Source organism: Macaca thibetana, chromosome 4 (assembly GCF_024542745.1).
Source record: "Macaca thibetana thibetana isolate TM-01 chromosome 4, ASM2454274v1, whole genome shotgun sequence".
Taxonomy (NCBI): domain Eukaryota; kingdom Metazoa; phylum Chordata; class Mammalia; order Primates; family Cercopithecidae; genus Macaca; species Macaca thibetana.
The window spans coordinates 162928741-162952839 of NC_065581.1; the positions used below are offsets into that span (position 1 = coordinate 162928741).

The 24099-nt window shown below is 36.4% G+C and overlaps 1 long non-coding RNA gene across 1 annotated transcript in view; it reads right to left on the bottom strand.

Annotated features, from left to right (window-relative positions):
* LOC126951985 (uncharacterized) overlaps positions 1-24099 on the bottom strand; it is a 79422-nt gene that overhangs the window by 54418 nt on the left and 905 nt on the right. The gene's annotated exons all lie outside the window — the stretch shown is intronic.

Genomic DNA, 24099 nt, shown 5'->3' on the forward strand with positions numbered 1-24099 from the left:
TCCTTAATAAACAAATGATTTTTATCAAATCTGTTGCAGTGACATTAAGTGTTGGCACTGTATTGACAACCTCCCAGAAGCTGCCATCTTGACGAATTTGTCCTTCACTGAGTACTTTCACAAATGTCACTCCTGACAGCGTGCACAGCAGCTTTTTCAGTAGAACAGACACATATTGTTTGGAGCACAGTGGTAGTCTCGGCTTTGAGGCCTGTCATTATTTAGGGTTCTGCCTCTTGGATGGCTACCTTTCTGGACGAAAATGAATCATCCCTTCTCACAGTGCTGCCGGGCACACTGATGCATGCCTGCTGCTACAGCTCTGTCTGAAGACGTGGTTCCATAGGTCACATGTCATTTTTTTTTAACTCATACTCCTGAGGTGACCCCCACCTTCATCTGATGACATACAGGAGTGGCTCAAATGTCATGTTGTCAATCATCTTGTGGACATACCTGTGTCAGGATGCCCAGTCTCATTGCTTCAGGACCTTCCCGCTATTGATCTTCCCTTGCCATTTGCTGTTAAGCTTCATGCTTAAGGGACTCTGGGAAAATTTCTTAAGAAGCTAAAGGACACATCAAGACGAATTCAAGTCTTAAAGTCAAAAATGGTTAGTTTTCTCAAGACTGTTGGTTGTAGGAGTTTCCTTAATGTAGATTTTCCACTTCTTAGACTTTTTGTTAGTTGTCTGAAGAAAGAAGTAAGAGAGCATAATTTTGTAGCTGCTTTAAAACCACAGTATCAGAGAACTTCAGTTTTGAAAAAGGTATGTCATTGACTTCAACCTCCCATTCCCACTATGAGAAAACACAGAAAGACAATGAGAGAGAAAGGATGTGTACCATGGAAAAAACTAACAAAATAGCTGCAACATTCTCCATGAATTAGTTTGATTTGCCATTTGCAATCTTAATGAAAAATTTACAATTTTTACATTATTGTCCAAAAAATGCTGTTATGCCATATTTCAGAATTTATGTAGTAAATGATCTGAGTTTTATGGGCTATTTCTAATGTTTCTTCCAGATACCTTTGTTTTTCCTTCTGGATATTTAGACCCTATATTCAGATCTTCTCGGTTACATGTGATTTTCTTTCTTCCATTCAGTCTGTGCTAAATGTGTGACTGTGTGTGTGTGTGACATGTGACGTACGCTTGCATTCTCTTCTGAAATAGGTAGCTTACTTGTTTAACCAGTCTCTGCATTTTCATCTGTAAAATGGAACTATTAATATCATCATTCCCCTCCCAGAAGCCTAACACTGCCTTTAAAAAATACAAATTCTATAAAATTTGGATTAAATTGTATATATGTGTATATAGCCATCTATAATATTTAGAACAAATTTAAGAAATTAATACTAGCTCCCAATCTATGCCCCTGCACTTACCACTTTGGCTCCAAAGGCACCCATACAATGTGATGTAAATACTGGGACTTTGTAACATGTTTTAATGTTGTTTCTAGAAGATTCTATTTTGCTATTAATGTAACCCCTAAATGTACTCAACTAAATGTACTCAACTGTTTATATGAAAATAACTAGCGAGGCAGAAAATTGCCTTTTTATAACTCTGGGAATGATGATTCTGCAAATCTGTAAACCATTGGGAATATTATAAACAAGAAAATCCAAGAGATGGTTTTAGTACATTTGGATATATGCAAATCTAAATAATAGCAATATTAATTTCCTAATAAAATTCTCAAACTATAGAATTTATTCTTTCTTCTCCAATAAAATGTATGCGAAAATCATGTTTTTAAGAACCACATATAAATATTAGTTAATAATTAAAATTTCAAAAATTACCTTGCTAAACCATCTGAAACGCCTCTTATAATTATCTATCAGTACAAAAGCTCATTAGTGTCCACAGTATGTTACTATCAAAAATACACTTTAAATAACTCTGTTACATGAATATTTAAACAAAAACTTCTTCAATTCTAAGTTGTTGGTGGGAAAATAGCTCACATGGCTTGGTTATGACTTATTCCTTAAAAACTATGGACTTCAAACTTTTCTTCTCTGATAAGCTCTGATACAGCAACAGGGGAGTACACACCCCACTCCTGTCTTTGATCATTTTAGCCTCTCTTTTCTAATTTTCTCTTGAACAAGAAAAATGAGAGGAAATGACTCATGTATCTTTGAAGATGGGAGAACAAACAAACATACAAAACAACACATGATAGATGTGAATTCCCGAAGTGGTAGTATGATCGGCCTGGCTCTGACTGTTTTAGTCCTCATAGCCCTTTTACACAGGAAAATGCTTGAATTTAGCTATTGATTGTGGACCATGAAGCGACTTTGGTTTTAGCCAGAGCTGATGTGAACAAAAGAAAGAATGGAGGAAAAGGAAGAACAGTGAGTGGTCCAAGGGAAACAACAGAGAGAGAAAGGAAGGGCATTTCCGAGTCCAGGGACAAAGCAAGGACCCCTTTTCCATATGCCGTGTTGTCCTGGAGCCTTGATATGGGGGTCCACAGTTGTGAGTCATTTGTGTTTGCCATTGTGACTATGCGTCAGGAGAAAGAGGACAGTTTGCTTACAGGGCCACCCCGGGAGCACCAGTTCTTGCTAGTATCTTCAAGTTTGACTGTACCCAGGTTTAAGTGGCATTTGTATACAAGAATAGTAAAGTGTTAAAGATGTCTTTGAAATTAAAATCAAAGTGGAACAATATTGTTAGCTTTACCTGCGTGCTCTTTCTCTCTCTCTCTCTCTCTCTCTCTCTCTCTCTCTGTATGTATATATATATATACATATATATATAGTCTTTACCCGGCACCTGGCATATATATATATCTCCCATCTCACTGATTGTTTACTTGTACTTCAAGATCCTTCAGACCAAATGTCACCTGATTCACTCAGTCACCCTCTCATTCACTCACTCTGCCATTCACGTACTCAGCCTGCAAGTGAGTAACCTGAAGTAGTTGTGTCTTAGTCTGTACAGGCTGCTATAAAAGGGTACTACAGCTACAGACTGGGAATTTTATAAGGTGAAAACATTATTGTTCACAGTTCTGAATGCTGGAAGTCCAACATCAAGGCATCAGCAGATATCGTGTCTGATGAAGGCTTACTTCTCATAGACAGTGCCTTCTTGTTGCATCTTCACTTGGTACCAATATGTTCTTTTTTTTTTGTAACAGTAGGAAGCCCTTTAACTTCATGACCTAATCACCTTCCGAAGTCCATACCTCTTAACACTATCACCTTTGGGGCTAGGTATCAACACATGAATGTGGGGGAGGAGGACACAAACATTCACACTGTAGCAAGTTGCTAGTGTAAAAGTTGTTAGACTCACGAAGTCACTTGTGTTAAAACCCTGACAAATGGAGCCGGGGAAGGCCATGATGGAGGGTTCTCATTCAAGTATGCCTGATGATAAGAACTCTGCAAAAGGCTCTGCAAAAACCACAAGCTTACACAAAGGCCACTGCAACCTTACACAAAATAATATGTTTGCGAGGACATCTGCCCAGCAACTTCCTGTCCAACCTCAGACTGGTGCTCCCATTGGTACCGATTCTTGCACTCAAGGATAATTATCCAAAAACAATTATATAATCCTCCTCATGTCTCCTTTTTAAACCCTCACCTTCCTTTGCTTCCCTGAATATGCCCATTGTATTCCCATTGCAATGCTTACTCTGGAATACATACCATTTTCTTTTCAGGAGCCTCTTTCTCTCTCTATTGTTTAGGGTTTTCATTAGGAATTCAAATGGGAAAATATACAGGCCTTTCTTTAAGGACATATAAAACAACTAGGGAAGACAGACAAGTAAGTAATTAAAAGAGTCCAACATGACATTTGTTTCAAGAATAGAGTGCTCATGGATGCAATAAGAATACTCAGGCGAGATAATCACACAGTGAACTATTGCTGGTCATTCTCCCCAGGGACACTCCAACACCAGGCCCTGTTTCCCCACATCCTGTCCATGCCTCCAGGGAAGTATTTGCTGTGTCGTCTTTTAATCATCCATAGGATTGTCTCATTCAATGGACGATTAACCTCTTGAAAACACAAATTAAGTTTGGCCATTTTTTTATTGTCTCTACACTGAGCACAGCTCCTAAACACATTTGGTAAATGAATAAATAATGCAAAAGACATTAGCTGGCCTCAGTTCCCTTCAGTTAATCCCATATGCCTCTTTAAAGCATTATTCTTTGAATCTTCCCTTCTCAAAATTACTATACCTTTGACAAATGTGAAATGCAATGTATAGCACAAAATCCTCCATACTGTAGGCAAAATTAATGTACCTGGGCATCATTCATAATTTCATCTCAGCAGAACACTGGAATTATTTCCAAAGAAACTGTTTGATTCTAGTCCCTATTACTTCTACATTGGGAAAGCTTGAATTAGGATAGAATTTAACATATGATGCAAAGACAAGCAGCCATGAAACATCTTTCTCTCTCATCACTAAGTCACTGCTGCTAAATTTATCGACCTGCTGCTCTAAGTCTGCCATCCCACAAACAAAGTAAAAAGGCACTAGTTAATCCACCCTATATTAGTTTCCTATTTCTGCTGTAGACAGCCTTATGGCTTATAACAACACAAAGATGTCATTATACAGTTCTGCACATCCAAAGTTCAAACGGGTCTCAGTAAGGCTGCATGCCTTTCTAGTGGCTCTGGGAGTCCATTCATTCTCTTGCCTTTTCCGGCTCTAGAGGTTGTCAGCATTCCTTGGCTCATGGCCCCCTTCCATCCTCAAAGCCACCCACAATGGTTGCTTGAGACTTTCTCAAGCTGCGCCATTCTGAAACTTACTGTTTTGCCTGTCTTTCACTCATGAGGACGTTTGTGACTACATCAGGACTGTCCAGACCATCCAGATGGTCTCCCCATCTCATGATATCTGATTAGCAAATTTAATTCCATATGCATTTTTAATTTCCTTTTGCTATACAGCATAACATTTTCAGAGTCCAGAAATGACGATGTGGATATTTTTGGGTAGGTGAGGCTATTCTGTCTACTATACCCCCTTTCTGTGCCTGATTAGGTATTTTTCCATGAAAGCCTGTCTGGACTTCCGTAATATATAACTTCTCACCTGTGTCACCATTGTGTTGTTAACAAGAGGAGAACAAGTTAGTTCTTAGCTTATGCCTAAAAGAAGATAAGAGGGGATCTCTAATAATATAATTTGATGCTGTCATTTTATAAGATAATTGTTTATTCCAAACGAGAGGGCTGAGTTTGCACATGCTTGTGTATGCTTCCCCAGGACTGCCCCACATCTCCCCACATTCCCTGGGTGAGAGAAGCACTTTGTACTTTTGCTGATACTTCAGATCTCTTAACCTTGAGTGTTTGCACAAGAGTGTTTTTGGTCTTTCTCAGCTCCCATAAAGTCTTCCCATGTGTCCTCATGGGGCTTCAGGGTTGTTAGCTGCTCCTGTCCTCACCTCCCCCACAGCAGCTCTGGTAGGCTTCTTCCCAGTGCGCTATCAGAACAAATGTGTCAGCACTTTGTACCAGATGGTTGCCTTCAACAGTGAACAAAGTTCCTTAATATATCACACAGACTTCAAGAAGTGCTGGGTGAACATCTCAAAGACCGGCTGGCTGCCCTGTGAAATACAGGCAAGGGAGAAACAATTGCTGCCCATGGATGCCTGTGGCAGAGCCAAGGCAGGAGGCTGCAGAGAGCCACGGCCACTGCCATGCCATCCTTTGCTGAATTCAGCCAAGAAAATGGCACATTATGATGTGAAAGGATCCACCCCATAGCAAAACTGTAGAAGGCTAAACTTCCCTCTGGTTGTCATAATGAAAACTCACAACTAAATAAGAGATCCATTTTACCTAACTGCTTAATTGTGTTTGACTTGGGGAAAATCTCTAGAATTTCGTTTTGTTTCTTCTGTCACACAGGCTGGAGTGCAGCGGTGCAATTTCATCTCACTGCAGCCTCTGTATCCTAGGCTCAAGTGATCCTCCCACCTCAGCCTCTGCATCCTAGCCTCAAGTGATCCTCCCATCTCCCATCCAAGGTTCAAGTGATCCTCCTGGCTCCTGAGGAGCTGGGACCACAGACGTTTGCCATCATACTCAGCTAATTTTTGTAGTTTTGTAGAGACAGGTTTTCGCCATGTTGCCCAGACTGGTCTCGAACTCCTGAGCTCAAGAGATCTGCCCACCTCAGCCTCCAAAAGTGCACTAGACCTCTTTAACTTACATTTATCTAAGATGAAGAGATGGCTACCTTCTAAAGTTTTTGAGAAAAGATTTTGGAAAGTTGTTGGAAGGTGGTAGAACAACCAGCAAACACAAGGAACTGCTGTTCTATTGTTTCTATCAAACATAAAACTGCCAGGCCTGATTACATTAATCTGAAGCTTGATATGAATTAGCCAGGGTTTCCCAATAAGGTGTTAAATTATTTCAAAATGTATGAGGGGATTTTGAAAAGTTTGTGGAGAATGGAATTAATAAATAAAAGGGAAAAATATAAACTTTATTTCGCAACATAAGCTTCATCAAGTTCAAGACAGTTTTGTACGCAATAATACCAGTGGAGCCTCCTGGGAGTGAGTCATGTCAGCACAGTCTTTTTTACATTATTAACTGAAGAAAAGTGAGCACACTTTACAGATTTATGTTTTAAGATTCAGAAACAAAAAAGGAGCTGAAAGGAACTAAATTGGGATGGTAATGATTGGAGGAGGAGGCCTAATGATTTCCCATCAAACCTCTCACAAAATTGCCCTTGTTAGATGAAAAGGATAAGCAGGAATATTGTCATGATGGAAAAGGACTCTTAGGTAAAGCTTCCCAGGTGTTTTTCTGCAAAAGCTTTGGCTTTCTCAAGACACTCTCAGAATATGCAAATAGTATTGTTTTTGGCCCTCCAGAAAGTCAACAGCCAAAATAACTTATGCTTACAAAAAAAAAAAAAAAACAAAAATCTGTTGCCATGACCTTTGCTCATGGATTGGTCTGCTTTTGCTTTGATGGGACCACTTCCACCTCTCAGTTGCCATTGCTTTGGTTGTGCTTTGTCTTCAGGATTGTACTGGTGAAGCCGTGCTTCATCTCCTGTTATAATTCTTTAAAGAAATGCTTCCGGATCTTGATCCCACTTGTTGAAAATTTCCGCTGAAAGTTCTCTTGTCTGCAGCTGATCTGGGTGAAATGGTTTTGGCACCTATTAATTGGAAAATTGGCTTAGCTATAATTTCTCAGTCAGAATTGTGTAAGCTGCACTAGTCGATCTGTCTATGGTGCTGGCTTGTGTTTGTGTTGTGAATCTTTAGTTCTCTTCATTTGGGGCATGGACAAGATGATTTTTTTTTTTTCTCACAAATTGATGAGAATGATCGACCAGTATGGGCTTCATTTTCAACATCATCTTGTCTCTTAAAACAAGTTACCCATTTGTAAACTGCTGATTTCCTTAGGGCATTGTCCTCGTAAACTTTGGGTAAAGCATCGATGATTTTACCATTTTTCCACTTTAGCATCACCATAAATTTATGTGTGTTCTTTAATTTTAGCAGAATTCATGTTGCTCTGATATGGTTTTTTTTTTTTTAACTGATGTCTTACCCTTCTTAGTGCCTCAAACTAGATCCTGCTTAGACATGTTATAACAAGTTAGTATGAGTTTATTCGGGTCCAAAACAATCTTAGAATCTCTTCTTAGTTTTTTCATAAAATGCATTTTTCACAAACTTTTTGAAGACCCCTCATGTGAATGATTTTGCACTGTCACAAAGAAAAGCAATGCACTGAATGTAATTGGTCGGGTCCCATTGGTTAGCTACACTGAAATTCACAGGACAGCCCTGTACAATAAAAAGTTTTTTAAGTTTTTTTTACTGGAAAATCAAATGTCCCATTAATATTCTTATTGGTGGATGATTGAGCATAAAACCTAATACTCTTTTGAAACGTAAAGTATTTTTTGCTGAGATTTAATATTTATGGGATTATTCAGAAATACAATTATCATGTAAGTTAAATAAAACATATACTTCGGCTCAGACTTTTACCAAAAGTTATTTACAATTTCAGAAAATCATAGTATCAATAGCCACACAGCTCATGGTATGTCACCAATCCAACATACTTGTATCAATCTATATTTGTAATTGCAATATGCATGACATGTTTTTATATAAGGAAATCCTTATTTATACCTAACTTCAAAATGTCAAAAACAAAGAAAAATGGATTCTAATAAACTAAAAGCTGTCTTCTCTTGTAAATTTAGGTAGGTGTGAGCATACAACATGCCATGAATGCAGGTTATATTATCCATGCATTCTTTTACAATTATAGGTTAGTTCTATTACTGATTAAAATATGTTTTTTGAGAAGGAGAAAATTATAACACCCAAAGGAAAAAATTTTGGAATTAGGCAGAAATGAGATTTAAGTTAGATTTCCATATCTAAATCACTATTTTCTATGAGCTGTCATCGACCTCTTGAACCTCTGTTTCTTAAAAATATAACAATTGGCCAGATGAGGTGGCTCACGCCTGTAACCCCAGCACTTTGGGAGGCCAAGGCGGGTAGATCATGAGGTCAGGAGATCGAGACCAACCTGGCTAACATGGTGAAACCCCATATCTACTAAAAAAAAAAAAATTAGCCAGGCATGGTGGCGGGTGCCTGTAGTCCCAGCTACTTGGGAGGCTGAGGCAGGAGAATGGCGTGAACCCAGGAGGTGGAGCTTGCAGTGAGCCAAGATCATGCCACTGCACTCCAGCCTAGGTGACAGAGCAAGACTCTGTCTCAAAAAAAAAAAAAAAAAAAAAAATATATATATATATATATATGGTAACTATTGTGGTAGTGAGATAGAAATTATGATATACAGAAAATCTTGTTTGTAAAGTAGTTGGATTTATCCATATTTTTATTTATGATCTGTATTTATTAAGTCTTATTTAAGAAAATTATTCCAAGTACAAAGGGTTAAAGGTATTCTTATATATTGTTTTCAAAAGAATATTAACTTTTGCTATTTGCATTAAAACTCATGATCAACATGGAATTCAATTTTTATTGATCACATACTACTTGTACTACCTTTCTTAAAAAAAAAACTTCTTATTTTGAAAGAATTATAGACTTACAGAACAGTTATGAAACTAACACAGGAAGTTCACTTACTTTCTTCTTCAACCTTCCCCTAATGTTAACATATTATAAATCCATAGTATAATCATAACAACCAGAATATTGATGTCATTATAAAACGATTATCTAAAATCAAGACTATATTCAAATGCCAGTATGGAATAAATTTTTGCTTATCAATTGAGATGGGGTCTGTTTCTTGTTTCTTACTTGAATAGTCAATTGTTTTCCCTTTATTCTGTGTTAACTATTGTTCCTGCTGATATGACACAACAGTTCTGATATTTATCAGGTTTTCACATATGCATGAATCTGTTTCTGGAATATGTTTCTTTTATTTTCCACTGGTGTATTTATTGATCCCTACTTCAATACTGCCTATAAAATGCAATACAGCTTTACAATGAGTTCAATATGTAATAGGACAAACCTTATCTTGTGTGTTCTTCTTTTTCAAGGTGTGTCTTGGTTATTCCTGGTCCTTGATCTTTCCATATAATTTTGAAATATGAGATATATGGAATCTAAAGACCATAATAGGTACTCCATAATTATCTAAATAAAATATTGAGGATGAAATAAGTACACATACTTCCTGACTTAGGTTGGGGTTACATCCTGATAAATCCATTGTAAGTTGAAAATATTATAAGTTGAAAATGCATGTAATATACCTAACCTACTGACCATCGTAGCTTAGCTTACCCTACTTTAAACAAAATCAGAACACTTACTAGCCTAGAGTTGGGCAAAATCATTTGGCATCACTATCAGTTGTTTACCCTCATGATCATGTGAATGACTGGGAGCTAAGTATTTATTGCATATTCCCAGTCCAGGAAAAGATCAAAATTCAAAATTTGAAGTATGGGGTTTCTATTGAATATGTATTGCTTTCACACTGTAATAAAGTCAAAAAATCATAACTCAAACCACCATAAGTTAAGGACAGTCTGTACAAGTGTATATTAATATTTAATTTTTCAGTGATTGCAATCATTACAAAACAGTGGATGTATATTAAATATTTCTTATTGTGTATTATATCTTCCGCTGTGTATTATGTTTCATTTGACAACAAATTGTTTAGTTATCTAGTTTTATTACATCCTTCTGAAGTTTTTCAAAATCTCTTAAGTTATTCGCTAGCCAAACATTTTGTATCTTCAACAACAGCACGATAAACAACAGAAGTATAAAAATGAAAACAAATCTTAATTTTAGACTAATCAGATATGACCCACTTAATTCTACGTAATATATTTTTTTTATCTAACCAGGTTTAGTTGTGTGCTGTCCTTTTATTAATGACAAGTCATTTTTTCAACACATAATGCTTAAACATTTAAACTTTATGGTCATTTTAACCTTTCTCTCATTTATTTACAATAATTTAATAATACTGACACTATGCTTTAATAAAACTGAAACTTACCAGTTTCTCAAAAACATTAGTTAATATCAACATTGAAAAATTGTATACATCTGCCCACATGAGGGTCATCGATGTAAAAAAAAACTTTATATAATTAATACATTGAATAAAAATATCAAAATGCAATGATATTTTGGCTTTCTCGTTTTTTAACCAAAAGGTATTTTTCAAAATATTTATTTGCATTATAGAATTTTAGGTGAAGTTTTTAATCTCATCTCAATATAATAAAGTATAACAATCATAAATGTACAGCTAAATGAATTTTCATAAAGTGAATACATTCTGATGACCATGAAATTTGAAAAATAGAAGATTACCAGCACCCAGAGCTATCCTCAGCATCTTTACTGCCCCTACTACATTTCCAAAGGAATCACCCTATTAATTCATAAACTATCAATGAGTTTTACCTTTTAAATATGTTTATTAATGACTTGATAATCTTATGTATGTGACTTCTTTTACTCAACTGTATATTTATGAGATTCATTGTTATTTGTTGTTGTCATATAGTATATCACTGTGTGAATAGACCATGGATATTTTTTATTTTCTATTACTTTCTGAGAGAGGGTCTTGCTTTGTTTCCCAGGCTCATGTGCAGTGGTGCAATCACAGCTCACTACAGCCTCAACCTCCCAGGCTCAAGTAATTCTCTTCCCTCGGCCTCCTGAGTAGCTGAGACCACAGGTGTGCACCACCACGCCCAGCTAATTTTCATTTTTAGCAGAGCCAAGGTCTCGCTATGTTGACCAGGCTGGTCTCGAACTCCTGGGCTCAAGCACTTCTTCAGCTTCAGCCTCCCAAATTGCTGGGATTACAGGTGTGAGTCACCGTGTCCAGCCTAGGTCATTATTTATCTATTTGACAACTAGATTTTTATAATTTTTAGTTAGTAAGAATAGTTCTGCTCTGAACATGCTTCTATATGTCTTTGGTCCAGATTACTGAAATTGTATTGGGTAAATTGCAGATTTCTGAGTAATAAGGCATAAATATATACAACTTTAGTTGATACAAAGTGTTAAACTATAAAACATCAGCTCCTATAAGAAGTCTGTGAAATGGTCAGTTACAACATAGCCATGCCAATCCTTCGTATGTTGTCTTTTTCACTTTAGCAATCTTAAATATGGCATATTTAATCATCTTCAGTTCAAAATACTTTATCAACTCCCTTGTCATTTCTTTATTAATTTATGGGTTATTTACAAACATACTAATTATTTTTCTAACATTCAGAGCTCTACTTGCCTACTTCTTATTGATTTCTAGATTAATTTTACTGTTTTAGACATTGTTCTCTGAATGACTTTCATTCTTAGGTTGAAAGAGTTTTTGTGGTCCAGCATGTGGTCAATTCTATGCAGCGTTCTCCATATGTCAATCAGATCAAATTTACTGATATTTTTCAGATCTTTCAAATTCATACTGATTTTGTTTAATCTCATCTTTCTGTTGTATAATAATAAAGGTACATTAAAGGATCCCAACGTGGCTATGATATTTTTTCCTTTCTTTTAGTTCTATCGATCTTTATACTATGATGTAAAGGTATAGTGGTAGGTTCATTCAAATTCATAATTGATCTCTTTCTTGGTAAGGTGATACATAACTTTATAAAAGATTATTCTCCATGTTATACTAATTTTAATTCCCTTGAAGTATACTTTGATAGTGTTAAGCTATACCAGATTTCTTTGAGGTAGTGTTTGATTTGCTTATTTTTCCTTATTTCCAAGCTTTATGTGACGTTTGTATTTAAGAGTAGCTCTTGCAAGTTATATCTATCCGGAGATTTTTAATTTAGTCTGATAACCTTTACATTTTAATTGAAGTATTTAATCTATTTGCATCTACATTTAAATTACTGACATTTCATTTAAGTCTCTGTGTTCCTTATGTTCTATATTCCTTTTATTCTTCCTTGCTTTGTTTTAGATGAAAAAAAATTCACATTTTTGTGGTGGTACAGGCCTGTAGTTCCAGCTACTTGGGAGACTGAGGTGGCAGGATCACTTGAGCCCAGGAGTTTGAAGTAGCAATGAGCTCTTATCATGTCACTGCACTCCAGCATGGGTGACAGAGTGAGACCCTGTCTCTAAAAATAATAATAAAATAAAATAAAAATTTTTAATTACTTTTATTATATCACTCTATTCCTTCATTATTTTATTGGTTACCTTATTAGCATCCATAAGTTAGTAAAATCTATATATATACATATATATACACACATACACACACATAAAAATATATATATATATCAGTGTTTTTTCTACATTCAGGGCTGAAATTTAGTAAATTTTAAATGTTTATGTTCTATGATTTTTGCCATTAAAGATTAAACATTAAACACAAACAAAATTATGATTGTTTTATATAGTCAATATTCATTTAGATTTACTTCATGTGTAACCTTTCCTTAGTTGTTAATTATCCCTGCCTTTCCATGGTACCCTTTTTCCTGAAGAAAAACTTTTAGTATTTCTTTAGGTACACTGCTGTGGGCAGCAAATTCTTCTGGTTTTGTTTTTCTAGAGAAGTATAAGTGTCCCCTTTACTTTTGGATTGTTTGTTTTAGGATGCTATGCCGTATTTCCTTGTGTAAGTGCATGTATGTGCCACTACAATGGGATGTCCCATAAAAACTTATGGGCTCAGGAACAGGTCTAACATTCTCATCTTAATATGCAATATGGGAAGAATTGCCAATGGTTGTTAATTTCTAAGTTAATAAGCCTATGTATATTGAGGAAAATTTAATTTTACTTCGAAAGTACCACTACAAAGTTCCTTTTATTATTTAAAACTAGAAGGTTTATCCACTTATAGTTCTTCTAAGTAAAATAACCAAATTTTATTTTCCTTTGTTTAGAGGACAAACCTTCCAATAGAAACAAACACATGATGAGTGTTTCAAGGCCATCTGTTCTCTGTCACAATGGCTCAAGTCTGCTGTTGTCATGTGAAAGCAGCCACAGACAAGACTTGAGCCAAGGGAGAGGCTGTGTTCCAGGGAAACATTAATACAAAAACAGGTCATGGGTCAGATTTACCCTCCAGACTTGGCTTTCAAGCCCTGGTCTAAGGCCTAGTGTCTAGAAAGGTCAATGAAGACAGATATTGCTTCTTTGCCATGTGCAACTGTTTGCATCTATAGAGATGCAGAAAGATCATCTGGGAAGATGGAAAGTGGGGTCCAGACATCTTGTCTTTGATGTTCAAAACCATTTGTGCATTTTTACTGGAGTGGGAATATGAACAAGTGACAGAGGGTCAACCCTAAAGCTGATAAAGCTGAGAAAAATCTGTGTGGCAGACACCAGAACTTCTAAAGACACAATGATTGTACCATGTTGGCTATGTCTTGAGGAAAATGGCAGGTAAATACATAGCTTGTGATAGTATGATAGACTATCCATGCAATTACTTTTCTTGTGTGCATGTTTTGTGTGTGTGTGTATATATATGCAGAATACGTTAACCTCATTTCTGATGCCCTTTCTGTATTACTTGTAAAACAGCTACTAGTAACACATTCTATTACTTTCTATTAGTTTTCCTCCAACTGAAATTTCTTCTCCATTCCCTCCATATAGGTAATGATTTCTGTGTTTTTCTTTATCTTATGTTCATTTGTTTTTCTTTCAGCACTTAAAATACTTATGTTTGTCTTCTGTTATCTGAACTTTCTGATGAGATATCAGAACCATTTGAATTATTGTCCTCATGTGAAGTCCATCTTTTTCTCTAGCTGCTTTCAACATTTTCAATTTAATTTTGTTTTTGAGTAGTTTTATGATGATACATATATAGAGAGAGGTAGTGTCTTTGAATTTAACTTATGCAAAGTTGCTGAGTTTTTCAAATCTCTAAATTTATGTCTTTATAAATTTGTTAATATTTTGGTCGTTGGAAATTTTACCCTTATTTATTCTGCCCCATCATCCCCTCTTTCTCATACTATGAATAAACATACTTTAGAACTTTTGATGAATCTCTGGAATCTCATTCATTTATTACTTTTTTTTATCCTATCTCTGCTCTTCAGATTGAACAATATCTATTTATTCATCTTCAATTTCTGACAGTCTACTTCACCATCTCTATTCTACTATTGAGCTCAATTTCATTTGGCTTATTTTCTAGCTGTCATTTTTTTCTCCTAAAATTTCCTGTATTTTCATTAATTTCAGATGTCCTTTTCTTTAACCTGTGGAGTACAGCTAATATAGGTGCTTGTAGGCTGCCATAACACATTACCACAGATCAGGTATCGTCAGACCAATTATTACCTGCTAAAAACCCCATGGCCAAATACAGTCATATTGTGGGTCAGGGCTTCAACATATGAATTTTGTGTGTGTGATGGGAGCATACTTCAGTCCATAGTAGTACTTTGTAGTCTTGTTCTACTAATTGTAACATCTCAGTCATACCAAGACTGGCATCAGTTAACTGATTTTTTTCCTTCATGAACGGAGTACATTATCTTGGTCCTTTGTATGTTGAAGTATTTTGGATTGGATACTGGATGTTGTGAACCTCACCTTGCATAGAAACTGAATTGACTTGTAATTTCCTGGAACATGATATTTACTGTTGGCAACCAATCAATCTAACTAGTATCAAATGTTGTTTTTTCTCACCTTAGGTGGGTGGTGTTTGAAATCTCAGTTTTTATTGTTGTTGTCACACTGGATTGGGTATGTCTCACACATGTTTGGTTCAAGGATCAGCTTAAGACTTGTGAAGATTCATATGCAGAATTATGAAACCCTATTCCCCAGACCTCACAATTTTTGATCTTCCCTCTTAAGCTCTACTTCTGGTACTTCTTTCCCTGGTTCTCTAATCTGAAACACAATGGGATCTTTGCACCACCACGTTACTTGGCAGAGGTCTGTCTTTGGGCAAAGCCATGGGAAGTGAAAAAATGAGAAAAATATCTCTGTTTGTGTCATTTGTCCCAAATGATGACTCTTTTACAGAATCTGCCTGCTTGTGTTTATTTTTCAGAGTCCTTAATCTGTCCAGAGATTATAGAGGTCATCAGGGAAGGGATAGGTAATAGGGACTTGTGCTGTTGGCAGTCACTGATTTTTTTTTTTTTTGAAAGCTATTTTCACTGGCAATCAAACTCCAGTTTGATAATTATTTTATTTTAGAGTTTTAGATATGGCATTTTACCATCTTGTGCTTTTCACTCTTTCTGTTAAAAAGACAGCTGTCAGTCTTATTTTTGTTCCTTGAAGGAAGACGCATATTTTTTCCCTCTGGCTGCTTTCAAGATTTTTCTCTTTATTTTGGTTAATACATGTAGATGTATATTTATTTTCTTCTTTGGAATTTGTAATAGTCCTTAAATCTATGTCTTAATATTTTTGTCAGTTTTGGAACATTGTCTCCCATTATCTCTCCACATGTTTCTCATTATCTATTTTCTACACAATTTCTAGAACTGCAGTTACAAATACTTCATAGTTTTCTCCATGTCAAATATGGCTCTTGCATGCTTTACATTCTCCATTTCTTTTCTCTTTATGCTTTTGACAGTATGTTTTCTACTGACCCCTAATCCTTACTTCAACTGTAAATAAACTTTGAATTCACAAACTGTGAATAAATCCTTACTTCAACTTTGCAGTTAAAACAATTATTGATTGAATTCTTAATTTTGGCTTTAGAAGTTTCATCTGAAGGCTTGATATAGACTACAGGCAAAATTATCCCTATTTTCATGTCTTTTTATTGAATATGTTAATCAGAGTTATTTAAAGCCCATGTCTGATAAACTCAATATTTCTATCACTGGTTTCTCTTTTATTTTCTCTGAGTTCTGTCTCTTGCCATGCTTGTAATTGTATTTTATTGAATGTTGGACTTCATGCATCTTAAAAATGGAGAGTTTCTGGATGGTGCTTTTATTTTTTGGTAAGAGACTTAGCTGAGCTTAGCTTAGCTGAGCCATTATTAAATGAGGGAGAAAATCACCCTAACGCCATCAGGACTTGTCCTGATTCTCAGTGGGAGTCTGTGTGAGTGCTGGTCCATTTCTGCTTCCCACTTCCTCCCGGAGTCCCACCCTCCAGGGTTGCCAACTGACAGGATACATGCTTCCCAGGGTCATTCCACATGACAATCCCTGAACTAAAATATGTATCTCTCCAGTGCCATGAGAATGTTGGTAATTTTATTGAGTATCTCACTCTCTTTGCTCCATGTTGGCAAAGCTGAAATGAAGTTCGTAAGTCAATGCCAAAAGTGATTGGTCCACTGTCCTATGTCTCTGTGTTTCCTTCAATGCCAGCAGACTTGGGCTTTCTTCTGGGCTAATTTTGTTTCTCTGTTTAGGCAACTGTAAATTGGCAAATATGGTGAAAGGAGAAGGTACATAAAATATGAACTCTCTTAAATTAGTTTTACGAAGGTACGTGAAATATTGAGCTCTCCTCAATGAGTTTTCTTTCTCTCCAGGATTTTGGTACCTCGAGTCCAGGGTGCTTTTGCATCTTTTGGATGCCTTTATGCAGATGAGATGATTTCCTGTGCCCGTATTGTATGCCGCTTTTCTCCAGCCTCCCATTATCCAGAGGATTTGCTGCAAACTAGACCTTCATAGCAGAAGTGAAACAGTGTGCTTGCATTACACATTTATATTGGCAAACTATGAGTCACCTTTAGATCCATAACTTTTTAATTTACAAGGCACAAAGAAACTCAGAGGGATCATAAATTTATCAATTTGGTTTCATAGGTAAAATAGAAAAGGCTGGCTTAGTCAACATTACATTTTCAGCACTTACTGAAGGTGTGTTTATGAGATGTCCAAACAAATTTTCGTATGGCGCCTTTGGAGTTACTAATGTTCACTAGCTTCCTTTTATCTTCCTTCTTGTTGTTTTCAGTGATGTTATAATCTCCCCAGTGGTAGGAGATCATAAATCTCTAGGATGTGTCAATTACATATAGAATGGAGGGGACAATTCTCCAGTTCAAAAGAGAAATAGTGAACATGTGTTCCACCAGCATTGTCTGAAGAGGCATTACAGGGGAAGTGATGTTCTGGGTCAGAGGAGGGCAAGCACACATCCCTATCTCCAGAAGCATGAAAGCATTGACTCACAATTAGCAAACTGCCACTTCACATGATAAACGCCACAGTAAAGGAGTGACTAGCACACCGTGGGAGGGAGCGATCCCCACAGAGGAGAAACTGACCAAGAGCCCTTGAAAATGCCCAAAGACTTCTCATGGAAGACCCCACGTAAGCAGAGGCTTAAATGGCACTTAGAGGTTTTTATCTGTTGGACAATTAAGGTAAAATGTTTTCAAGATAGAGGAAAGAGAATGTACATCATAACAGGAAGTAAATATGGGAAACAACAAGAGATTTGGTATGGCCAAAGCATAGGGTACTTAAATAAAAATGGGGTAGGATATAAAGTGTAAAAGATAGGCTCACAGTGTGTCTGCCATGATGGGTCATTTGGGCTTTACATAGCAAGCAATGGGGAAAAGATAAATGACTTAACCGGCAGTGTTACGCAATAGGTGGCAGATCGCACTCATCTGCATCCACAAGTGACAGATTAAGAGTCATTTTGAGATGCTGTGAGGTTGCCTCAGCAGCCTACCCTCTTGATGCTAAAGAGTTTGAATTTATCAGAAAAGAGTGTTTTATGTTATACCAAAAACATGGTATAAAAACATGAATGAGAAAATAATTTATCTTCTCTGGCTAGGAAAAGATAGGAGATAGTCAATAGTGCCATAAGATTCAGATGACATATGACTAAAACCAATTTGCTAAAATAGCATTTACAAGTCATATTAAAAGAGAGGCGCTTTATGAACAAAGTCTGTTCATGATCCCACACCCAGCACACAACCAAAGAGTAAACAAACAGGCCCAGCATGTGACTTTAAATTCAAATGACTCAGCCGGGCACCGCGGTTCATGCCTATATTCCCAGCACACTGAGAGGCTGAGGCGGGCAGATCACGAGGACAAGAGACGGAGACCATTCTGGCCGACATGGTGAAACCTGTCTCTATTAAAGATACAGAAAATTAGCTGGGCATGGTGGTGTGTGCCTGTAGTCCCAGCTACTCAGGAGGCTGAGGCAAGAGAATCACTTGAACCTAGAAGGCGAAGGTTGCAGTGAGCTGAGATCATGCCACCGCACTCCAGCCTGGTGACAGAGCAAGACTGTCTATTTAAAAAAAAAAAAAAAAAGTCAAATGGTTCAAAACGTGTTGGAAAAGTGGAAAATACACATAGAAGAATATAATATCATAGTAAAAAACTGATACAAATAGAAAATTTAAAAACCAATATTAATTAAAAATTGCAGAACTGCACAGAAAACTTGATTGGAGCTGGACAAATGCCAAACATAACGAAGACTCATTATGTATACTGGAATATTTTCAGAAACACAAATTATATTTTTGTACCTGCGAGTTTGCTTTATTTGGGAATTTGGTAAATTGACTTCTATGGAGGAAAAAATTCTTTTAAAAGATTTTAAAATTTGTATTATTCATCAAAACAAATCTTCACTTAACCCTAGATCTGGGTTAGGAACAATATCAAATCCTTACCCTTTGATGACAGGCAGCTGCTATACCCATATCAGCCCACCTAGTTGGTTGTTATGCTAACTGAATCTAGTGAATGCCAATGCATTTAATGCAAATACTCATGTTGTTTTTGTTTTGATTCCATTTACTATGAAAAAAGCAAGTATAGCTTTTTCAATTTTCACCCATTTACAATCCGTGTAAGAAGAAATTGTGTGATAAGGAATATATTATTGTTTCTTCATGTTGGCCCTATCTCTATATAGTAATGATATCCAGGGTAAAAAATACAATGACATTTAGAAACTACCTCTTCCTGTTCAGTCAATTCAATTGGCAACATTCATTTTCATCACTGTATGTTCTAGCTACTGAATTTAAAAAATACACACAATTTTTTCTTGCATAAGAGGAATGTTCATTAATCTCAATTTTATTTACATAAATAAGTCAGCAATGGAATCTGATTACCCCAGTGAAAAAAGAATCCACAATTTTAATGTATTATAACTATCGAAGGATTTCTGCAGCTCATATAACAGAATATTCAACAGGGTTTCCCAAGATTTTTGTTTTACTTTCTTCCACAACTTTTCTTTCTTTGGATGAGATAAAAATCAAATAATATTTTTTGGTCAAAATTTTTTTATACTATAGAAAACTGTATGATATAACATAGCACACGTTCTCTAATATAGAAAACTGTCTTGGTCTCATTGTGAAAGGGTCATAGAATTAATCACTTGGGTATGTGTCACCTGTGACCTAAGTCAACCGCAACTTAGAGTGACAATCCAGAAAATGCTTAGAGTTCGCTGCTACGCTAGACAGGGCCGAAGTGTGTGCTATGGACTGAATGTTTGTGTCCTCCCTAAAGTCAGCCGTTGATGCTTAATTCACAATGTGATGGTACTTGGAGGTGGGGCCCTTGGGAGATGAATAAATCATGAAGGTGGAGCCCTCATGAATGAGATTAGTGCCTCTTTAAAAGAGACCCCGAAGAGTTCTCTTGCCCCTTTTAACACTGTGAGGTTACAGTGAAGAGCCATCATCTAGGAAGCAGGAAGCAACCCTCACCAGATGCAGAATTTGCCAGCGTCTTACTCTTGGACTTCCCTGCCTCTGGACCTATGAGAAATACATTTCCACTGTTTATAAGGCACCTGGTCTATGGTACTTTCTAATAGCAACTCAAACTAGCAGTGTTCATTGTTTGAATAAAGAAAGGTGAGGGACATGATTTAATATCTGTGCTTCCTGTAAAATGTGCACAATTTTGAGGGTCAGAAAAAATTGACAAAAAATCTTTTCCTGCACAATCTAGAGCTGGCATTCCAACTCGTAATATTTGTCTGAACCTGTTTATCCACAGCTTACTGGATATACAGAAGAATTTACAAAACAGAAAGACAACACATCTTCTCCAATTATTATACCGAGTTTCACAGCATGTGATTTGCTCATTCAGATGCATTCAGCACCAGTCAAAATTGTTTCCTAAGCACTGGGCAGATGATCACTTGAATAGAGTAGTTTGCATCTATTAGTAACATCTTATGCCTTAGCTTCACCAGATAAACATAAGAAGTAATACCACTCATTAAGAATGAAGAATTCCAGAGAAATCACTGTCCTAAGATTGTTTTTATTGCTATTGAATACTACACTGTTTGGTTATGCTGCCTTCAACAGCAACGACTAGAATACATTGGCATAAAGAGACTAGTTTTCAAGTAGCTCTCTGATGACAAGGCTTTAAATCCTGTTACCCTTAACTAAGCATCCTAAGCATCCATTTTAAGCCAAATGAGATAGAAAAGATAAACAGAACAACTACTCATAGCTTAGCACTCATAGCTGGAAAATGGACATTTGGATTTCATGTTATAACAAAAATAAATGTGCAAACTAATGACAGTTTATAAGTGACTTAGATATATGTATCATAAGTATAATAATATATACCAAGGCTTAAGTATTATCACATCTATCAGAAACTATAAATCAAGTAGACTGTATGAGAGGTATATATTTACTGCAATGGTGCCACCATTGAACAATGGAATTTAAAATTTTCTTCATAGGGCAGTTTAGCAGACACAATAGAAACCCATCTTATCACCATACGATTTTACCGTGTTCTGAGCATTAACTGTGCTATCAGTTTTTATTCTCTCCCATTCTGAAGACTTAAATGTGAATAAGTCACAATTGCTTTCAAGAACCATAAATATCATCTGATGTGGATTGAATTCTGTCTCCCAAAAATATCTGTTGAAGTTCTAACCCCTGTTATCTGTATATGTTCCCTGATTTGGAAACAGGGTCTTTGCAGATATGATCAAGTTAAGAAGAGGTTGCTAGGGTGGGCCCTCATAGGAGGCCAAGGTGGGCGGATCACGAGGTCAAGAGATCGAGACCATCCTGGCCAACATGGTGAAACCCCATCTGTACTAAAAATACAACAATTAGCTGGGCATAGTGGTGCGTGCCTATAGTCCCAGCTACTCAGGAGGCTGAGGCAGGAGAATCACTGGAACCCAGGAGGCAGAGGTACAGTGAGCTGAGATTGTGTCACTGTACTCCAGCCTAGTGACAGAGCGAGACTCCATCAAAAAAAAAAAAAAAAGCAGAAGACAGAGACATGAAGAGAAGTGACAGTCAGTCATGTGACAACAGAGGTGCAGAGGTGGAGATGAGGGTGATGCCTCTGTAACCAAGGCACTGGGGTTACCAGAAGCAGGCAAAGGAAAGGAAAAAAATCTTCTACTAGAGGTTTTGGAGGGATTGTGCCCCTGCTAAAAGCTTATTTTTTTATTCTTAACCTCTAGAATGATGAGAAACTAAATTTCTATTGTTTTAAGGACCCAGTTTATGGCAGTTTGTTAAGGCAGCTTCATGAAACTGATACACCATCAAAGGAGTAACAGTCAAATATAGGTCAGAGGTTTCAAAAATGTTAGGAGAGTAAACAATAACACAATAACACGAATAAAGATATCCAACCCACCATCCCTCTGACTGATCCCCACCCACCCATTCCTGCTGTTCCTCAGAAATCAACCTAACAATCCACAAACATAATATGAAATTAAGAGAGAAAAATCACTTCAGCAAACTTGGAAAACAGAGTCTTCATACAATAATCTTTGAGCATGGTTTTTACTGAAGAACACTGAAGAACCGAATACCAACTTGAATTTTTCCTGAATAAATGATGTAGCATTGACAAAAAAGAGAATGTATTCTCCTCCAGAGAAACAGACAAATAGGATAGAACTAGAGATAGACATTGACATCCACATAGATCTAGACATAGACATCAACATCAACATAAACCTTGACATAGACATAGACACATAGACATAGACAGACATAGACATAGAACAAGATAGAAATAGATGGGATTGGCCTACGCAATTATGGAGGCTGAAGAGTCCCGCCATGCTGTCTGCAAGCTGAGAAACAAGGAAAGCTGGTGGTATAATTTGCTCCAAGCCTTAAGGCCTGAGAACCAGGGTGGGGTGGAGAAGAGAGCTTCTGGGCTAAGTTTCATAATCTGATGCCCTAAGATCAGGAGCTTCAATGTCCCAGGCAGGAGAATATTGATGTTCCAGCTCAAGGAGACGGAGAGTAAATTCACTCATCCTCCCTTTGCCATTTTGTTCTATTTGGGCCCTTGATGGGTGGGATGATACCTGCCCACATGGATGAGGGCAGATCTTCTTTACTCAGTGTACTGATTTAAATGTTAATCTCTTCCAAAAACACCCTCACAGACACATCCAGAAATAATGTTTTGTCAGTCATCTGGGCATGTCTTAGCCCAGACAAGTTGACACAAAACTAACCATCAAAAATATCATTACAGAATGTTTAAAAATGATTTGGGTGTTGTTTAGAAAATGAATAGTAGGGGACATGGATGAAAGCTGGGATAATTCTAGTCTATTGAGACAGCATAGTCACTTTATCTTGGGTACTGGCAATAAAGCATAAGTGAAGTGGATGTTTTTTAGAAATATCCTTGGAGTTGCATTAATAGAACCTTCAAGGCTAAAGAAGAGATAGCTGTCAGAGGTAATTCCCAGGTTTGGCTTGAACAACTGAGTCCATGTAGGCATTATTTCTTGATGGAGGTGCCAGTTTTCTAGGGGATAAACAATGGCATGAACACAGTTCAAGTGAAGAAAGTTGGTTCTTGCCATAGTGGCTTCACCAGATAAACAATACCCTTTGTTGAAATCAAATCCAAATGTTGACATTTCCCTGAAATCCAACTCTCTCAACTCTTATCATTTATCTCTTCCCCCAGCATAAGATCCAAGAAAAAAAATCTAATAGCATTCAAATGAACTGTGAGGGAACACCCTCATTTTCAATTTTAGAAATCACTAGCATCAATTATTGGCCTCTCTTTGCTCAATGATTAGCATGAAAAACCAGCATGAGTCCTGTGAAATTACTTTTTAATATAAAGACGGAATCAACCAGCGCTAAGGAAATAGAGTAAATTAGATTTCTATGTTTTTAAAAATAAAAATAGCTTAGACAGCATGTTTTGAATTTCTCTAAAAATTAAATAAAACAAGAACACTATGAAACCAAATATACACATTAGTAAATTTTAAAATAACAATTTTAAAGGAAAACAGAGATTGCCCAAGTTAAATAAAATAAGTGAAATTAATCATGTCATAAGATAATTCAGAGGACATTAAAAATAAAGAGGGAATTTATTAATGCAGAAAAATAAATCAGAGATGAAATGATCATGTAAGCCTATAATTCCAAGGAGAAGAAATATAAAGAAGACGATAGATATAAAAATCAAATAATAGAATATGTTTATATATGTATAATGCCTGCAGAAAAATTTCAGACTAATAAAGAACAACACATGTAGTAGATGTAATGAAATACGATA